Source organism: Zeugodacus cucurbitae, unplaced genomic scaffold (assembly GCF_028554725.1).
Source record: "Zeugodacus cucurbitae isolate PBARC_wt_2022May unplaced genomic scaffold, idZeuCucr1.2 ctg00000019.1, whole genome shotgun sequence".
Taxonomy (NCBI): domain Eukaryota; kingdom Metazoa; phylum Arthropoda; class Insecta; order Diptera; family Tephritidae; genus Zeugodacus; species Zeugodacus cucurbitae.
In genome coordinates this window covers 355,639-374,527 of record NW_026530832.1, presented here as the reverse complement: position 1 = coordinate 374,527, position 18,889 = coordinate 355,639, and positions in this window count along the sequence as shown.

Genomic DNA, 18,889 nt, shown 5'->3' with positions numbered 1-18,889 from the left:
AGCAACAGTTTTACAATTAAAAAACAAAACCCCTACCCACTTACCTCTGTTTTTGGTACCCTTATATCTGTTTTTCTGTTTTTGGTAATATGGTACTCATACGACCTGTATAACCCCATTTGCGCGCCGTGAAAAAATCGGTTTTTCACCACGCGCCAATGCATCAAATGCACCAAAATGCACCAAAAAAGTGGTGAATGGTACCAAAAATCCATCCACCAAATGCACCAAAAATAGCGTAGTAAGTGGGTAGGGGTTATTATGCATTATTCGTCATTTTTTACGATCCCCAAAATCCAAAATTTTTGCCAGAATAAAATAATTAACATTAAAAAAACATTAACATTAACATATTTTCAACAGAAAAAATCAAAACTTCAAAACATAAACAGTCAATATTGTCAAATTTATTTTTCTCAGTTCAGTTGATATTGAGATTTTCATAAGAACAGTTGTGTTGAACGGAGCGATTTGAATTTGTTCTCGAAGAAAATAATTACAAAAAAAAACCTGACGCAAATAATAAATAAACAAAAAATATTTTCTTACTGAATATTGTGGAATATTTATATATTCGTAATACAATTGTATATATACAATATACAACAAAATCAGCGGATACCAAAATAATTGCCGAAAAAGTGAGTGCAAAAAATTTCTTACAAAAACACACAAAAAAAATCATAACTGGGATTGCATTATCGCAAGGCAATATGTCCTTCCTTTTAAATGGTAAACTTTTACGATCTTCACTATCGAAGACAGTTTTAAACTGGACCGGACTTGGAGCTACGCGTGAAAAGCACGTGATGCCCAAGCATTTGGAAAAAATCAATAAAGACAAAGACCCACCATTTGCACACATGGTTGAGTATTATTATCACTCGGCCGCTCAGCTAATGGAGCCGATGATGATAAAGGAGCTGGAAAAGTATCCTTACATGAAGAAGGAACAGCGTGAACAACGTGTTTCCGCCATGCTTAAATTGATGGGCTGCACTACAAATCTATTGGAAGTTACCTTCCCTATAATAAGAAGTGATGGCAATTACGAGCTAATCACCGGCTATCGCGCACACCACACTAGACACAGATTACCACTCAAAGGCGGTGGGTTCAATTATATTATTGGCTATTATTTTTCTAGAAAAGCTGGTATATTCAAAAAATTTCTCAACGAATTTTCTAGAATATATGCATGTAGTTGTGTGTTTCAAGAAAATGTTCTTCCTTTTCAATGCTTCAACTGCTGATGTCTAGCATGATATATATAACTGACTGATAATATCCGTTCCTCTTTTGTAGGCATACGTTTTGCCATGGACGTCGACGCCGATGAGATACGCGCTTTGGCTTATCTGATGGCGTTTAAGACGGCTTGCGTGAATGTACCGTTTGGTGGTTCCAAGGGTGGCATACGTATCGACCCGAAGAAGTATACTGCACACGAATTGCAAACAATTACGCGTCGCTATACAATGGAGCTATTACGTCGCAATATGATAGGTCCGGGTATAGATGTACCGGCACCAGATGTGAATACCAGCCAACGCGAGATGAGTTGGTTGGTGGATCAATATATTAAAACTTTTGGTAATTTTTTTTTATGAAATATTAGAAAACGTCTTGATAGACAAATAAATTGTTCTTCTAGGCTATAACGATGTAGATGCATTGGCCATCACGACTGGTAAGCCAGTAGAAATAGGCGGTATAAATGGTCGCACCGCCGCCACGGGACGTGGTCTATTTAAGGCGGCTGAATGTTTTATTATGGATAAAGATTGGATGGATTTATTAGGCTGGAAGACTGGTTGGAAAGATAAAACCGTGATCGTACAAGGGTTTGGCAATGTCGGTTCCCATGCATCCGTTTTTGTAGTGGAAGCCGGTGCCAAACTGATCGGTGTTCAAGAATTTGACGTGTCTCTAGTAAATGAGAATGGCATTGATCCAAAGGTATGTGGCGTATTGAAAATAAATATCTTTTTTAATTTTCTTCATATACTTAGGACTTAATGGAGTATTATGCAAAAAATAATAAATCAATCAAGGGCTATACCAAAGCCACCGAAAAAGAGGGCAGTTTGTTGGGTGAAAAATGCGATATACTAATGCCTTGCTCTACGCAAAAGGTTCTCACTGTCGAAAATGCTAACAGTGTACAAGCCAAGATGATTTTAGAAGGCGCTAATGGTCCTTCGACGCCAGCTGCCGATGAAATATTACGTAAAAAGAATGTACTCATTATACCGGATTTGTTTTGCAATGCTGGCGGTGTAACGGTATCCTACTTTGAGTACTTAAAGAATATCAATCATGTATCTTATGGCAAAATGAATGTTAAACGCGAGAAAGCCATAATCAACGAGATCTTTAACTCCATGAATGAGTGCGAGGTAAGTGAACTTTGACCACCGTGCAAATAAGTTAATTTGTTAATATGAATTTTTTTAATTTATTTATTTAGGATAAGTTCAAGCCAAACAAAAAGTTAAAGCTCATAAGAGACTGTACGAAGGAGGCGGATATTGTAGACGCAGGACTACAAACAGTTATGGAAACTGCGGGGGCAGGCATTAAGATTGTGGCCAATGAATTCGGTCTCTGCAATGATTTACGCACCGCTGCCTTTATTTACTCGATTTCTAAGATTTTCCGAGCATTAGAATTGAAGGGCATTTCTCAGCAATAATTGCAGAATGCGTCTGAAGTCGCTAGGCGATTGTTTATTTTTACACATTTTACATTTATATATTTATAAGATCCAAAGTGTAATATCCTTTTGTATATTTTTCTTCAATTTTTAAATAAATATTTCTTTACACAAACACAAACAAAATGGCTTCTTGACAGCAACAGTTTTACAATTAAAAAACAAAACCCCTACCCACTTACCTCTGTTTTTGGTACCCTTATATCTGTTTTTCTGTTTTTGGTAATATGGTACTCATACGACCTGTATAACCCCATTTGCGCGCCGTGAAAAAATCGGGTTTTCACCACGCGTCAATGCATCAAATGCACCAAAATGCACCAAAAAAGTGGTGAATGGTACCAAAAATCCATCCACCAAATGCACCAAAAATAGCGTAGTAAGTGGGTAGGGGTTATTATGCATTATTCGTCATTTTTTACGATCCCCAAAATCCAAAATTTTTGCCAGAATAAAATAATTAACATTAAAAAAACATTAACATTAACATATTTTCAACAGAAAAAATCAAAACTTCAAAACATAAACAGTCAATATTGTCAAATTTATTTTTCTCAGTTCAGTTGATATTGAGATTTTCATAAGAACAGTTGTGTTGAACGGAGCGATTTGAATTTGTTCTCGAAGAAAATAATTACAAAAAAAACCTGACGCAAATAATAAATAAACAAAAAATATTTTCTTACTGAATATTGTGGAATATTTATATATTCGTAATACAATTGTATATATACAATATACAACAAAATCAGCGGATACCAAAATAATTGCCGAAAAAGTGAGTGCAAAAAATTTCTTACAAAAACACACAAAAAAAATCATAACTGGGATTGCATTATCGCAAGGCAATATGTCCTTCCTTTTAAATGGTAAACTTTTACGATCTTCACTATCGAAGACAGTTTTAAACTGGACCGGACTTGGAGCTACGCGTGAAAAGCACGTGATGCCCAAGCATTTGGAAAAAATCAATAAAGACAAAGACCCACCATTTGCACACATGGTTGAGTATTATTATCACTCGGCCGCTCAGCTAATGGAGCCGATGATGATAAAGGAGCTGGAAAAGTATCCTTACATGAAGAAGGAACAGCGTGAACAACGTGTTTCCGCCATGCTTAAATTGATGGGCTGCACTACAAATCTATTGGAAGTTACCTTCCCTATAATAAGAAGTGATGGCAATTACGAGCTAATCACCGGCTATCGCGCACACCACACTAGACACAGATTACCACTCAAAGGCGGTGGGTTCAATTATATTATTGGCTATTATTTTTCTAGAAAAGCTGGTATATTCAAAAAATTTCTCAACGAATTTTCTAGAATATATGCATGTAGTTGTGTGTTTCAAGAAAATGTTCTTCCTTTTCAATGCTTCAACTGCTGATGTCTAGCATGATATATATAACTGACTGATAATATCCGTTCCTCTTTTGTAGGCATACGTTTTGCCATGGACGTCGACGCCGATGAGATACGCGCTTTGGCTTATCTGATGGCGTTTAAGACGGCTTGCGTGAATGTACCGTTTGGTGGTTCCAAGGGTGGCATACGTATCGACCCGAAGAAGTATACTGCACAAGAATTGCAAACAATTACGCGTCGCTATACAATGGAGCTATTACGTCGCAATATGATAGGTCCGGGTATAGATGTACCGGCACCAGATGTGAATACCAGCCAACGCGAGATGAGTTGGTTGGTGGATCAATATATTAAAACTTTTGGTAATTTTTTTTTATGAAATATTAGAAAACGTCTTGATAGACAAATAAATTGTTCTTCTAGGCTATAACGATGTAGATGCATTGGCCATCACGACTGGTAAGCCAGTAGAAATAGGCGGTATAAATGGTCGCACCGCCGCCACGGGACGTGGTCTATTTAAGGCGGCTGAATGTTTTATTATGGATAAAGATTGGATGGATTTATTAGGCTGGAAGACTGGTTGGAAAGATAAAACCGTGATCGTACAAGGGTTTGGCAATGTCGGTTCCCATGCATCCGTTTTTGTAGTGGAAGCCGGTGCCAAACTGATCGGTGTTCAAGAATTTGACGTGTCTCTAGTAAATGAGAATGGCATTGATCCAAAGGTATGTGGCGTATTGAAAATAAATATCTCCATGATAATATTTTTTTAATTTTCTTCATATACTTAGGACTTAATGGAGTATTATGCAAAAAATAATAAATCAATCAAGGGCTATACCAAAGCCACCGAAAAAGAGGGCAGTTTGTTGGGTGAAAAATGCGATATACTAATGCCTTGCTCTACGCAAAAGGTTCTCACTGTCGAAAATGCTAACAGTGTACAAGCGAAGATGATTTTAGAAGGCGCTAATGGTCCTTCGACGCCAGCTGCCGATGAAATATTACGTAAAAAGAATGTACTCATTATACCGGATTTGTTTTGCAATGCTGGCGGTGTAACGGTATCCTACTTTGAGTACTTAAAGAATATCAATCATGTATCTTATGGCAAAATGAATGTTAAACGCGAGAAAGCCATAATCAACGAGATCTTTAACTCCATGAATGAGTGCGAGGTAAGTGAACTTTGACCACCGTGCAAATAAGTTAATTTGTTAATATGAATTTTTTTAATTTATTTATTTAGGATAAGTTCAAGCCAAACAAAAAGTTAAAGCTCATAAGAGACTGTACGAAGGAGGCGGATATTGTAGACGCAGGACTACAAACAGTTATGGAAACTGCGGGGGCAGGCATTAAGATTGTGGCCAATGAATTCGGTCTCTGCAATGATTTACGCACCGCTGCCTTTATTTACTCGATTTCTAAGATTTTCCGAGCCTTAGAAATGGAGGGCATTTCTCAACAATAATTACAGAATGCGTCTGAAGTCGCTTGGCGATTATTTATTTTTACAAATTTTACATTTATATATTTATAAGATCCAAAGTGTTATATCCTTTTGTATATTTTTCTTAAATTTTTAAATAAATATTTCTTTACAAAAACACAAACAGAATGGCTTCTTGACAGCAACAGTTTAACAATTAAAAAAAAAAACCCCTACCCACTTACTACGCCAATTTTGGTGGCATTCACCACTGCAATGATTTACGCACCGCCGCCTTTATTTACTCGATTTCGAAGATTTTCCGAGCATTAGAATTGGAGGGCATTTCTCAGCAATAATTGCAGAATGCGTCTGAAGTCGCTAGGCGATTGTTTATTTTTACACATTTTACATTTATATATTTATAAGATCGAAAGTGTAATATCCTTTTGTATATTTTTCTTCAATTTTTAAATAAATATTTCTTTACACAAACACAAACAAAATGGCTTCTTGACAGCAACAGTTTTACAATTAAAAAACAAAACCCCTACCCACTTACCTCTGTTTTTGGTACCCTTATATCTGTTTTTCTGTTTTTGGTAATATGGTACTCATACGACCTGTATAACCCCATTTGCGCGCCGTGAAAAAATCGGTTTTTCACCACGCGCCAATGCATCAAATGCACCAAAATGCACCAAAAAAGTGGTGAATGGTACCAAAAATCCATCCACCAAATGCACCAAAAATAGCGTAGTAAGTGGGTAGGGGTTATTATGCATTATTCGTCATTTTTTACGATCCCCAAAATCCAAAATTTTTGCCAGAATAAAATAATTAACATTAAAAAAACATTAACATTAACATATTTTCAACAGAAAAAATCAAAACTTCAAAACATAAACAGTCAATATTGTCAAATTTATTTTTCTCAGTTCAGTTGATATTGAGATTTTCATAAGAACAGTTGTGTTGAACGGAGCGATTTGAATTTGTTCTCGAAGAAAATAATTACAAAAAAAAACCTGACGCAAATAATAAATAAACAAAAAATATTTTCTTACTGAATATTGTGGAATATTTATATATTCGTAATACAATTGTATATATACAATATACAACAAAATCAGCGGATACCAAAATAATTGCCGAAAAAGTGAGTGCAAAAAATTTCTTACAAAAACACACAAAAAAAATCATAACTGGGATTGCATTATCGCAAGGCAATATGTCCTTCCTTTTAAATGGTAAACTTTTACGATCTTCACTATCGAAGACAGTTTTAAACTGGACCGGACTTGGAGCTACGCGTGAAAAGCACGTGATGCCCAAGCATTTGGAAAAAATCAATAAAGACAAAGACCCACCATTTGCACACATGGTTGAGTATTATTATCACTCGGCCGCTCAGCTAATGGAGCCGATGATGATAAAGGAGCTGGAAAAGTATCCTTACATGAAGAAGGAACAGCGTGAACAACGTGTTTCCGCCATGCTTAAATTGATGGGCTGCACTACAAATCTATTGGAAGTTACCTTCCCTATAATAAGAAGTGATGGCAATTACGAGCTAATCACCGGCTATCGCGCACACCACACTAGACACAGATTACCACTCAAAGGCGGTGGGTTCAATTATATTATTGGCTATTATTTTTCTAGAAAAGCTGGTATATTCAAAAAATTTCTCAACGAATTTTCTAGAATATATGCATGTAGTTGTGTGTTTCAAGAAAATGTTCTTCCTTTTCAATGCTTCAACTGCTGATGTCTAGCATGATATATATAACTGACTGATAATATCCGTTCCTCTTTTGTAGGCATACGTTTTGCCATGGACGTCGACGCCGATGAGATACGCGCTTTGGCTTATCTGATGGCGTTTAAGACGGCTTGCGTGAATGTACCGTTTGGTGGTTCCAAGGGTGGCATACGTATCGACCCGAAGAAGTATACTGCACAAGAATTGCAAACAATTACGCGTCGCTATACAATGGAGCTATTACGTCGCAATATGATAGGTCCGGGTATAGATGTACCGGCACCAGATGTGAATACCAGCCAACGCGAGATGAGTTGGTTGGTGGATCAATATATTAAAACTTTTGGTAATTTTTTTTTATGAAATATTAGAAAACGTCTTGATAGACAAATAAATTGTTCTTCTAGGCTATAACGATGTAGATGCATTGGCCATCACGACTGGTAAGCCAGTAGAAATAGGCGGTATAAATGGTCGCACCGCCGCCACGGGACGTGGTCTATTTAAGGCGGCTGAATGTTTTATTATGGATAAAGATTGGATGGATTTATTAGGCTGGAAGACTGGTTGGAAAGATAAAACCGTGATCGTACAAGGGTTTGGCAATGTCGGTTCCCATGCATCCGTTTTTGTAGTGGAAGCCGGTGCCAAACTGATCGGTGTTCAAGAATTTGACGTGTCTCTAGTAAATGAGAATGGCATTGATCCAAAGGTATGTGGCGTATTGAAAATAAATATCTCCATGATAATATTTTTTTAATTTTCTTCATATACTTAGGACTTAATGGAGTATTATGCAAAAAATAATAAATCAATCAAGGGCTATACCAAAGCCACCGAAAAAGAGGGCAGTTTGTTGGGTGAAAAATGCGATATACTAATGCCTTGCTCTACGCAAAAGGTTCTCACTGTCGAAAATGCTAACAGTGTACAAGCCAAGATGATTTTAGAAGGCGCTAATGGTCCTTCGACGCCAGCTGCCGATGAAATATTACGTAAAAAGAATGTACTCATTATACCGGATTTGTTTTGCAATGCTGGCGGTGTAACGGTATCCTACTTTGAGTACTTAAAGAATATCAATCATGTATCTTATGGCAAAATGAATGTTAAACGCGAGAAAGCCATAATCAACGAGATCTTTAACTCCATGAATGAGTGCGAGGTAAGTGAACTTTGACCACCGTGCAAATAAGTTAATTTGTTAATATGAATTTTTTTAATTTATTTATTTAGGATAAGTTCAAGCCAAACAAAAAGTTTAAGCTCATAAGAGACTGTACGAAGGAGGCGGATATTGTAGACGCAGGACTACAAACAGTTATGGAAACTGCGGGGGCAGGCATTAAGATTGTGGCCAATGAATTCGGTCTCTGCAATGATTTACGCACCGCTGCCTTTATTTACTCGATTTCTAAGATTTTCCGAGCCTTAGAAATGGAGGGCATTTCTCAACAATAATTACAGAATGCGTCTGAAGTCGCTTGGCGATTATTTATTTTTACAAATTTTACATTTATATATTTATAAGATCCAAAGTGTTATATCCTTTTGTATATTTTTCTTAAATTTTTAAATAAATATTTCTTTACAAAAACACAAACAGAATGGCTTCTTGACAGCAACAGTTTAACAATTAAAAAAAAAAAACCCCTACCCACTTACTACGCCAATTTTGGTGGCATTCACCACTGCAATGATTTACGCACCGCCGCCTTTATTTACTCGATTTCGAAGATTTTCCGAGCATTAGAATTGGAGGGCATTTCTCAGCAATAATTGCAGAATGCGTCTGAAGTCGCTAGGCGATTGTTTATTTTTACACATTTTACATTTATATATTTATAAGATCCAAAGTGTAATATCCTTTTGTATATTTTTCTTCAATTTTTAAATAAATATTTCTTTACACAAACACAAACAAAATGGCTTCTTGACAGCAACAGTTTTACAATTAAAAAACAAAACCCCTACCCACTTACCTCTGTTTTTGGTACCCTTATATCTGTTTTTCTGTTTTTGGTAATATGGTACTCATACGACCTGTATAACCCCATTTGCGCGCCGTGAAAAAATCGGGTTTTCACCACGCGTCAATGCATCAAATGCACCAAAATGCACCAAAAAAGTGGTGAATGGTACCAAAAATCCATCCACCAAATGCACCAAAAATAGCGTAGTAAGTGGGTAGGGGTTATTATGCATTATTCGTCATTTTTTACGATCCCCAAAATCCAAAATTTTTGCCAGAATAAAATAATTAACATTAAAAAAACATTAACATTAACATATTTTCAACAGAAAAAATCAAAACTTCAAAACATAAACAGTCAATATTGTCAAATTTATTTTTCTCAGTTCAGTTGATATTGAGATTTTCATAAGAACAGTTGTGTTGAACGGAGCGATTTGAATTTGTTCTCGAAGAAAATAATTACAAAAAAAACCTGACGCAAATAATAAATAAACAAAAAATATTTTCTTACTGAATATTGTGGAATATTTATATATTCGTAATACAATTGTATATATACAATATACAACAAAATCAGCGGATACCAAAATAATTGCCGAAAAAGTGAGTGCAAAAAATTTCTTACAAAAACACACAAAAAAAATCATAACTGGGATTGCATTATCGCAAGGCAATATGTCCTTCCTTTTAAATGGTAAACTTTTACGATCTTCACTATCGAAGACAGTTTTAAACTGGACCGGACTTGGAGCTACGCGTGAAAAGCACGTGATGCCCAAGCATTTGGAAAAAATCAATAAAGACAAAGACCCACCATTTGCACACATGGTTGAGTATTATTATCACTCGGCCGCTCAGCTAATGGAGCCGATGATGATAAAGGAGCTGGAAAAGTATCCTTACATGAAGAAGGAACAGCGTGAACAACGTGTTTCCGCCATGCTTAAATTGATGGGCTGCACTACAAATCTATTGGAAGTTACCTTCCCTATAATAAGAAGTGATGGCAATTACGAGCTAATCACCGGCTATCGCGCACACCACACTAGACACAGATTACCACTCAAAGGCGGTGGGTTCAATTATATTATTGGCTATTATTTTTCTAGAAAAGCTGGTATATTCAAAAAATTTCTCAACGAATTTTCTAGAATATATGCATGTAGTTGTGTGTTTCAAGAAAATGTTCTTCCTTTTCAATGCTTCAACTGCTGATGTCTAGCATGATATATATAACTGACTGATAATATCCGTTCCTCTTTTGTAGGCATACGTTTTGCCATGGACGTCGACGCCGATGAGATACGCGCTTTGGCTTATCTGATGGCGTTTAAGACGGCTTGCGTGAATGTACCGTTTGGTGGTTCCAAGGGTGGCATACGTATCGACCCGAAGAAGTATACTGCACAAGAATTGCAAACAATTACGCGTCGCTATACAATGGAGCTATTACGTCGCAATATGATAGGTCCGGGTATAGATGTACCGGCACCAGATGTGAATACCAGCCAACGCGAGATAAGTTGGTTGGTGGATCAATATATTAAAACTTTTGGTAATTTTTTTTTATGAAATATTAGAAAACGTCTTGATAGACAAATAAATTGTTCTTCTAGGCTATAACGATGTAGATGCATTGGCCATCACGACTGGTAAGCCAGTAGAAATAGGCGGTATAAATGGTCGCACCGCCGCCACGGGACGTGGTCTATTTAAGGCGGCTGAATGTTTTATTATGGATAAAGATTGGATGGATTTATTAGGCTGGAAGACTGGTTGGAAAGATAAAACCGTGATCGTACAAGGGTTTGGCAATGTCGGTTCCCATGCATCCGTTTTTGTAGTGGAAGCCGGTGCCAAACTGATCGGTGTTCAAGAATTTGACGTGTCTCTAGTAAATGAGAATGGCATTGATCCAAAGGTATGTGGCGTATTGAAAATAAATATCTCCATGATAATATTTTTTTAATTTTCTTCATATACTTAGGACTTAATGGAGTATTATGCAAAAAATAATAAATCAATCAAGGGCTATACCAAAGCCACCGAAAAAGAGGGCAGTTTGTTGGGTGAAAAATGCGATATACTAATGCCTTGCTCTACGCAAAAGGTTCTCACTGTCGAAAATGCTAACAGTGTACAAGCCAAGATGATTTTAGAAGGCGCTAATGGTCCTTCGACGCCAGCTGCCGATGAAATATTACGTAAAAAGAATGTACTCATTATACCGGATTTGTTTTGCAATGCTGGCGGTGTAACGGTATCCTACTTTGAGTACTTAAAGAATATCAATCATGTATCTTATGGCAAAATGAATGTTAAACGCGAGAAAGCCATAATCAACGAGATCTTTAACTCCATGAATGAGTGCGAGGTAAGTGAACTTTGACCACCGTGCAAATAAGTTAATTTGTTAATATGAATTTTTTTAATTTATTTATTTAGGATAAGTTCAAGCCAAACAAAAAGTTAAAGCTCATAAGAGACTGTACGAAGGAGGCGGATATTGTAGACGCAGGACTACAAACAGTTATGGAAACTGCGGGGGCAGGCATTAAGATTGTGGCCAATGAATTCGGTCTCTGCAATGATTTACGCACCGCTGCCTTTATTTACTCGATTTCTAAGATTTTCCGAGCCTTAGAAATGGAGGGCATTTCTCAACAATAATTACAGAATGCGTCTGAAGTCGCTTGGCGATTATTTATTTTTACAAATTTTACATTTATATATTTATAAGATCCAAAGTGTTATATCCTTTTGTATATTTTTCTTAAATTTTTAAATAAATATTTCTTTACAAAAACACAAACAGAATGGCTTCTTGACAGCAACAGTTTAACAATTAAAAAAAAAAACCCCTACCCACTTACTACGCCAATTTTGGTGGCATTCACCACTGCAATGATTTACGCACCGCCGCCTTTATTTACTCGATTTCGAAGATTTTCCGAGCATTAGAATTGGAGGGCATTTCTCAGCAATAATTGCAGAATGCGTCTGAAGTCGCTAGGCGATTGTTTATTTTTACACATTTTACATTTATATATTTATAAGATCGAAAGTGTAATATCCTTTTGTATATTTTTCTTCAATTTTTAAATAAATATTTCTTTACACAAACACAAACAAAATGGCTTCTTGACAGCAACAGTTTTACAATTAAAAAACAAAACCCCTACCCACTTACCTCTGTTTTTGGTACCCTTATATCTGTTTTTCTGTTTTTGGTAATATGGTACTCATACGACCTGTATAACCCCATTTGCGCGCCGTGAAAAAATCGGTTTTTCACCACGCGCCAATGCATCAAATGCACCAAAATGCACCAAAAAAGTGGTGAATGGTACCAAAAATCCATCCACCAAATGCACCAAAAATAGCGTAGTAAGTGGGTAGGGGTTATTATGCATTATTCGTCATTTTTTACGATCCCCAAAATCCAAAATTTTTGCCAGAATAAAATAATTAACATTAAAAAAACATTAACATTAACATATTTTCAACAGAAAAAATCAAAACTTCAAAACATAAACAGTCAATATTGTCAAATTTATTTTTCTCAGTTCAGTTGATATTGAGATTTTCATAAGAACAGTTGTGTTGAACGGAGCGATTTGAATTTGTTCTCGAAGAAAATAATTACAAAAAAAAACCTGACGCAAATAATAAATAAACAAAAAATATTTTCTTACTGAATATTGTGGAATATTTATATATTCGTAATACAATTGTATATATACAATATACAACAAAATCAGCGGATACCAAAATAATTGCCGAAAAAGTGAGTGCAAAAAATTTCTTACAAAAACACACAAAAAAAATCATAACTGGGATTGCATTATCGCAAGGCAATATGTCCTTCCTTTTAAATGGTAAACTTTTACGATCTTCACTATCGAAGACAGTTTTAAACTGGACCGGACTTGGAGCTACGCGTGAAAAGCACGTGATGCCCAAGCATTTGGAAAAAATCAATAAAGACAAAGACCCACCATTTGCACACATGGTTGAGTATTATTATCACTCGGCCGCTCAGCTAATGGAGCCGATGATGATAAAGGAGCTGGAAAAGTATCCTTACATGAAGAAGGAACAGCGTGAACAACGTGTTTCCGCCATGCTTAAATTGATGGGCTGCACTACAAATCTATTGGAAGTTACCTTCCCTATAATAAGAAGTGATGGCAATTACGAGCTAATCACCGGCTATCGCGCACACCACACTAGACACAGATTACCACTCAAAGGCGGTGGGTTCAATTATATTATTGGCTATTATTTTTCTAGAAAAGCTGGTATATTCAAAAAATTTCTCAACGAATTTTCTAGAATATATGCATGTAGTTGTGTGTTTCAAGAAAATGTTCTTCCTTTTCAATGCTTCAACTGCTGATGTCTAGCATGATATATATAACTGACTGATAATATCCGTTCCTCTTTTGTAGGCATACGTTTTGCCATGGACGTCGACGCCGATGAGATACGCGCTTTGGCTTATCTGATGGCGTTTAAGACGGCTTGCGTGAATGTACCGTTTGGTGGTTCCAAGGGTGGCATACGTATCGACCCGAAGAAGTATACTGCACAAGAATTGCAAACAATTACGCGTCGCTATACAATGGAGCTATTACGTCGCAATATGATAGGTCCGGGTATAGATGTACCGGCACCAGATGTGAATACCAGCCAACGCGAGATGAGTTGGTTGGTGGATCAATATATTAAAACTTTTGGTAATTTTTTTTTATGAAATATTAGAAAACGTCTTGATAGACAAATAAATTGTTCTTCTAGGCTATAACGATGTAGATGCATTGGCCATCACGACTGGTAAGCCAGTAGAAATAGGCGGTATAAATGGTCGCACCGCCGCCACGGGACGTGGTCTATTTAAGGCGGCTGAATGTTTTATTATGGATAAAGATTGGATGGATTTATTAGGCTGGAAGACTGGTTGGAAAGATAAAACCGTGATCGTACAAGGGTTTGGCAATGTCGGTTCCCATGCATCCGTTTTTGTAGTGGAAGCCGGTGCCAAACTGATCGGTGTTCAAGAATTTGACGTGTCTCTAGTAAATGAGAATGGCATTGATCCAAAGGTATGTGGCGTATTGAAAATAAATATCTCCATGATAATATTTTTTTAATTTTCTTCATATACTTAGGACTTAATGGAGTATTATGCAAAAAATAATAAATCAATCAAGGGCTATACCAAAGCCACCGAAAAAGAGGGCAGTTTGTTGGGTGAAAAATGCGATATACTAATGCCTTGCTCTACGCAAAAGGTTCTCACTGTCGAAAATGCTAACAGTGTACAAGCCAAGATGATTTTAGAAGGCGCTAATGGTCCTTCGACGCCAGCTGCCGATGAAATATTACGTAAAAAGAATGTACTCATTATACCGGATTTGTTTTGCAATGCTGGCGGTGTAACGGTATCCTACTTTGAGTACTTAAAGAATATCAATCATGTATCTTATGGCAAAATGAATGTTAAACGCGAGAAAGCCATAATCAACGAGATCTTTAACTCCATGAATGAGTGCGAGGTAAGTGAACTTTGACCACCGTGCAAATAAGTTAATTTGTTAATATGAATTTTTTTAATTTATTTATTTAGGATAAGTTCAAGCCAAACAAAAAGTTAAAGCTCATAAGAGACTGTACGAAGGAGGCGGATATTGTAGACGCAGGACTACAAACAGTTATGGAAACTGCGGGGGCAGGCATTAAGATTGTGGCCAATGAATTCGGTCTCTGCAATGATTTACGCACCGCTGCCTTTATTTACTCGATTTCTAAGATTTTCCGAGCCTTAGAAATGGAGGGCATTTCTCAACAATAATTACAGAATGCGTCTGAAGTCGCTTGGCGATTATTTATTTTTACAAATTTTACATTTATATATTTATAAGATCCAAAGTGTTATATCCTTTTGTATATTTTTCTTAAATTTTTAAATAAATATTTCTTTACAAAAACACAAACAGAATGGCTTCTTGACAGCAACAGTTTAACAATTAAAAAAAAAAAACCCCTACCCACTTACTACGCCAATTTTGGTGGCATTCACCACTGCAATGATTTACGCACCGCCGCCTTTATTTACTCGATTTCGAAGATTTTCCGAGCATTAGAATTGGAGGGCATTTCTCAGCAATAATTGCAGAATGCGTCTGAAGTCGCTAGGCGATTGTTTATTTTTACACATTTTACATTTATATATTTATAAGATCCAAAGTGTAATATCCTTTTGTATATTTTTCTTCAATTTTTAAATAAATATTTCTTTACACAAACACAAACAAAATGGCTTCTTGACAGCAACAGTTTTACAATTAAAAAACAAAACCCCTACCCACTTACCTCTGTTTTTGGTACCCTTATATCTGTTTTTCTGTTTTTGGTAATATGGTACTCATACGACCTGTATAACCCCATTTGCGCGCCGTGAAAAAATCGGGTTTTCACCACGCGTCAATGCATCAAATGCACCAAAATGCACCAAAAAAGTGGTGAATGGTACCAAAAATCCATCCACCAAATGCACCAAAAATAGCGTAGTAAGTGGGTAGGGGTTATTATGCATTATTCGTCATTTTTTACGATCCCCAAAATCCAAAATTTTTGCCAGAATAAAATAATTAACATTAAAAAAACATTAACATTAACATATTTTCAACAGAAAAAATCAAAACTTCAAAACATAAACAGTCAATATTGTCAAATTTATTTTTCTCAGTTCAGTTGATATTGAGATTTTCATAAGAACAGTTGTGTTGAACGGAGCGATTTGAATTTGTTCTCGAAGAAAATAATTACAAAAAAAACCTGACGCAAATAATAAATAAACAAAAAATATTTTCTTACTGAATATTGTGGAATATTTATATATTCGTAATACAATTGTATATATACAATATACAACAAAATCAGCGGATACCAAAATAATTGCCGAAAAAGTGAGTGCAAAAAATTTCTTACAAAAACACACAAAAAAAATCATAACTGGGATTGCATTATCGCAAGGCAATATGTCCTTCCTTTTAAATGGTAAACTTTTACGATCTTCACTATCGAAGACAGTTTTAAACTGGACCGGACTTGGAGCTACGCGTGAAAAGCACGTGATGCCCAAGCATTTGGAAAAAATCAATAAAGACAAAGACCCACCATTTGCACACATGGTTGAGTATTATTATCACTCGGCCGCTCAGCTAATGGAGCCGATGATGATAAAGGAGCTGGAAAAGTATCCTTACATGAAGAAGGAACAGCGTGAACAACGTGTTTCCGCCATGCTTAAATTGATGGGCTGCACTACAAATCTATTGGAAGTTACCTTCCCTATAATAAGAAGTGATGGCAATTACGAGCTAATCACCGGCTATCGCGCACACCACACTAGACACAGATTACCACTCAAAGGCGGTGGGTTCAATTATATTATTGGCTATTATTTTTCTAGAAAAGCTGGTATATTCAAAAAATTTCTCAACGAATTTTCTAGAATATATGCATGTAGTTGTGTGTTTCAAGAAAATGTTCTTCCTTTTCAATGCTTCAACTGCTGATGTCTAGCATGATATATATAACTGACTGATAATATCCGTTCCTCTTTTGTAGGCATACGTTTTGCCATGGACGTCGACGCCGATGAGATACGCGCTTTGGCTTATCTGATGGCGTTTAAGACGGCTTGCGTGAATGTACCGTTTGGTGGTTCCAAGGGTGGCATACGTATCGACCCGAAGAAGTATACTGCACAAGAATTGCAAACAATTACGCGTCGCTATACAATGGAGCTATTACGTCGCAATATGATAGGTCCGGGTATAGATGTACCGGCACCAGATGTGAATACCAGCCAACGCGAGATGAGTTGGTTGGTGGATCAATATATTAAAACTTTTGGTAATTTTTTTTTATGAAATATTAGAAAACGTCTTGATAGACAAATAAATTGTTCTTCTAGGCTATAACGATGTAGATGCATTGGCCATCACGACTGGTAAGCCAGTAGAAATAGGCGGTATAAATGGTCGCACCGCCGCCACGGGACGTGGTCTATTTAAGGCGGCTGAATGTTTTATTATGGATAAAGATTGGATGGATTTATTAGGCTGGAAGACTGGTTGGAAAGATAAAACCGTGATCGTACAAGGGTTTGGCAATGTCGGTTCCCATGCATCCGTTTTTGTAGTGGAAGCCGGTGCCAAACTGATCGGTGTTCAAGAATTTGACGTGTCTCTAGTAAATGAGAATGGCATTGATCCAAAGGTATGTGGCGTATTGAAAATAAATATCTCCATGATAATATTTTTTTAATTTTCTTCATATACTTAGGACTTAATGGAGTATTATGCAAAAAATAATAAATCAATCAAGGGCTATACCAAAGCCACCGAAAAAGAGGGCAGTTTGTTGGGTGAAAAATGCGATATACTAATGCCTTGCTCTACGCAAAAGGTTCTCACTGTCGAAAATGCTAACAGTGTACAAGCCAAGATGATTTTAGAAGGCGCTAATGGTCCTTCGACGCCAGCTGCCGATGAAATATTACGTAAAAAGAATGTACTCATTATACCGGATTTGTTTTGCAATGCTGGCGGTGTAACGGTATCCTACTTTGAGTACTTAAAGAATATCAATCATGTATCTTATGGCAAAATGAATGTTAAACGCGAGAAAGCCATAATCAACGAGATCTTTAACTCCATGAATGAGTGCGAGGTAAGTGAACTTTGACCACCGTGCAAATAAGTTAATTTGTTAATATGAATTTTTTTAATTTATTTATTTAGGATAAGTTCAAGCCAAACAAAAAGTTAAAGCTCATAAGAGACTGTACGAAGGAGGCGGATATTGTAGACGCAGGACTACAAACAGTTATGGAAACTGCGGGGGCAGGCATTAAGATTGTGGCCAATGAATTCGGTCTCTGCAATGATTTACGCACCGCTGCCTTTATTTACTCGATTTCTAAGATTTTCCGAGCCTTAGAAATGGAGGGCATTTCTCAACAATAATTACAGAATGCGTCTGAAGTCGCTTGGCGATTATTTATTTTTACAAATTTTACATTTATATATTTATAAGATCCAAAGTGTTATATCCTTTTGTATATTTTTCTTAAATTTTTAAATAAATATTTCTTTACAAAAACACAAACAGAATGGCTTCTTGACAGCAACAGTTTAACAATTAAAAAAAAAAACCCCTACCCACTTACTACGCCAATTTTGGTGGCATTCACCACTGCAATGATTTACGCACCGCCGCCTTTATTTACTCGATTTCGAAGATTTTCCGAGCATTAGAATTGGAGGGCATTTCTCAGCAATAATTGCAGAATGCGTCTGAAGTCGCTAGGCGATTGTTTATTTTTACACATTTTACATTTATATATTTATAAGATCGAAAGTGTAATATCCTTTTGTATATTTTTCTTCAATTTTTAAATAAATATTTCTTTACACAAACACAAACAAAATGGCTTCTTGACAGCAACAGTTTTACAATTAAAAAACAAAACCCCTACCCACTTACCTCTGTTTTTGGTACCCTTATATCTGTTTTTCTGTTTTTGGTAATATGGTACTCATACGACCTGTATAACCC